Source organism: Humulus lupulus, chromosome 6 (genome assembly GCF_963169125.1).
Source record: "Humulus lupulus chromosome 6, drHumLupu1.1, whole genome shotgun sequence".
Lineage (NCBI taxonomy): Eukaryota > Viridiplantae > Streptophyta > Magnoliopsida > Rosales > Cannabaceae > Humulus > Humulus lupulus.
Window position 1 is genome coordinate 65,704,194 of NC_084798.1, and position 3,009 is coordinate 65,707,202.

Consider the following 3,009-nt stretch of genomic DNA (forward strand, 5'->3'; position numbering starts at 1 on the left):
TCTATGTAAGGCTTAGTTATAAAAGTCATTTGATTAAAAAATGAAGGAATCATTGTGTATTTCTTGTCTTTCATATAGTTCATTTATGTATTAGTTCGTGTGATAGTGTTTGTCCAAAGCAACCAAGAAAGTTCACTTTTTGATTACTTGGGGGGCATACAACCCGAGAAGGATCCAAAACTTGGAAGTTAGTAAATTGATTAACCAATGTTTTATTTTAAGAAAACATGAGGTGTCAATAAATCTAGCATGAACTAAGTTCTAAATCATTAAAAATCCTGGATATAACCAGGTACAAAACTATCCTGAATACAACCAGGTCCAAAACATGGAAGTTAGTAAAATTGATTAACCAATGTTTTTTGCAAAAAACACGAGGTGTCAATAAACCTAGCACGAATTGAGTTTTAAACCATTTAAAAATACTGGATATGACCAGGTCCACGACTTCGAAGTTAGCAAAATTGAAAATTCGATGGCTTCCTTAGAAGCTCGGGATAACAATAAAACCTAACAAGAACGAAGTTTGAAATATTCAAAATCCCAAATATAACCGGGTACAAGGCCTCATACTTAACAGGTAGGATATAAAACAACATTAATTTTGGTTGTAACCAAAATTAAAATATCTATCCCGATCTAAAAGTCGGTTTCTAAGATTTTTTATGTGCAAGTCATAAACATAAGAAAAAATCAAGGAAAAGACAAATAGATAAAAAAAAAAGTTAATATTTGAATTATAAATAAATTGTCTCAAGGAAAAATAACCTCACACCGGGCCAAATGGTGAATGTTTACAACAAAAAAGAAAATCAAGACCCTCCAGAACGCTCTGAAACCTCCTCGATCTCCTGCTCGCCAGCAATGGAGGCATCCCCGGTCTCGGACTGCTCTTGTTGGACCTAAGCCTTGAACTTCTCAAGGTATGGATCCCACACCTCAGAAGCTATGAAGGAGAAGGTGTCGTTCTGGTTGAAAGCCCAGCAGTGATACATCATGCTTTCCATGGAGGATAGCGAGGTCGCCCTCTCATCTTTAAGGGCAACCTCGGTCTCCAGCTGCTTGGCTTTGGCCTCCGCAACCTCGACCTAAAGAGCGACCATGGCAACCTTTGAAGCCTGTTCGCTCTCTTGAGACGCTGCAAGGATAGCCTTGGCATCTAGCTCGCCTTGTTGAGCAATTGCAAGGGCAGCTTGGGCGGTCTGAGGAGCCTGGAGCCCGGCCCGAAGTTCTTCGTCCCTGGCCCTGGCCCGAGCTATGCTGTGGTGTTGAGCCAAGACCACCTGCAAAAAGTAAGTAAACAAGTTAGACACATGCTGGGATAAAATCAAAAGAGTGTATGTTCGGCTAAGGAAAGTGTAACGCCCTGGTTACCCCAGAACAGTTACGGTGAACAGTGAACCGGAGATTTGACTCGCTACCCGAGTCCTTTGGTTAAAAACGTGATCTAAGTGCTGTTATCAGGTTAAGGTGAAAAGCCAACAAAAAGGAAAGGGTACATTTCATTAAGTAAACAAACTGCTCATGAGCCTTTTAAAATATTTACAAGATGTCCGTAATACAAAAGAGTCGCTACAGTTTCAAATTTACAATCCCCACCGGCCTAAGCGGCAAAAATAGGGTAAACCCCTAGTCCCTCTGAGAACACCTTGACCGTGGCGGTCAAGCAGCCCTGTATGTACACAACATCGCCCAAGCTCTCCACTCAGGGTTGGGTGAGCTTCTCTTTCCCTTTACCTGCACCACAAAGCACCCATGAGCCAAGGCCCAGCAAGAAAACATAATAAAGCATGATATAATATCAACAACGATCATAATAACCACTCAGGCCTACCAGTCCAAACAAATAGGTGACAATAGCCAAAAGTCACAATAATGAGTACAGCCTCCTCTAGCCATGTGACGATAGGGTCACCAGGGCTCAACTGACGAATGGTTCTTTCATAAGTTTGATCAGGACAGGTGCGAGGTGATTAGTCACCAAAATAACCTTCCTCACGACTCTAGAGTCGAAGCTATGGACAACGTCCCTTAGCCACGTGACTAACGGTCACCGGGGTCATATACCTTGGCTATATACATCTGGTCGTAGACCAGGCAAGCGCTTATAAGTTCTTCGACCTTAGGGTCGGTCTCGCATTAATGCCATAGAGCCATTCAATGCGTGATCATCGACTTTAGAGTCGGTCCCTGACTAGTCAGTGTCTCAAACAGGTAATCAGCATTCACTAGCATTTAATATGCAATCCATGTCCACATATATCAACCAACATGCCTCAATATCAAACCATGCATGTCATATACCTATACAGGGTGCAACTGTATTCATACATTATTTTCTTACCTCAGATTCGAGCTAGAAAGATTAAAAAAACGACCCGTGAGAACGATCAACCTTTAGTCCTTTAGCGGTCACCTAATTAAAACCAAACATGAGACATCATTAATAATAATGATCAACATAGGTTCCCACACCAATATCTATCCTCTGGAAGATCAATCCCAACTAATCCAAGTAGTAGGAACACTCCCGAGGTCTATAACTAAGTTCCCGGGGTAAAAACGAGCAAACAGGGCGAAAACAGGGCAAGGGCTGCGGCCCTAGCACCTTGGGCTGCGGCCCCCAGGGTTCCCAGAGGCAAGGGCTGCGGCGCCCAGCAAGCACAAAGCCTCCACCTGCTTCTTCAAAGAAGGGCCGCAGCGCCTCAAGAACAGGGCCGCAGCTCTCCACCTTGGGCCATTCCCAAACGTGATTTTATCACTCCAAAGCCTCCAAAATCATACCTAAACATTCCCCAATCATCAAAACAAAGTTCCCAAGCTTCCCCATGCATCAAAACCCTCAAAACCCAAGGTTCAAACGTATCGGAAACTCAACAATTCACAAAATCAATTCAAAGCTTAGAAACCCGGAAAAACTCAAAACTTAAACCTCGATTACCTTCGATTGGGTTGTCTTCCGTCAAATCCTTCAGTTAAGAAGCTTCTAATCTTTCCTAGGATCGCTAT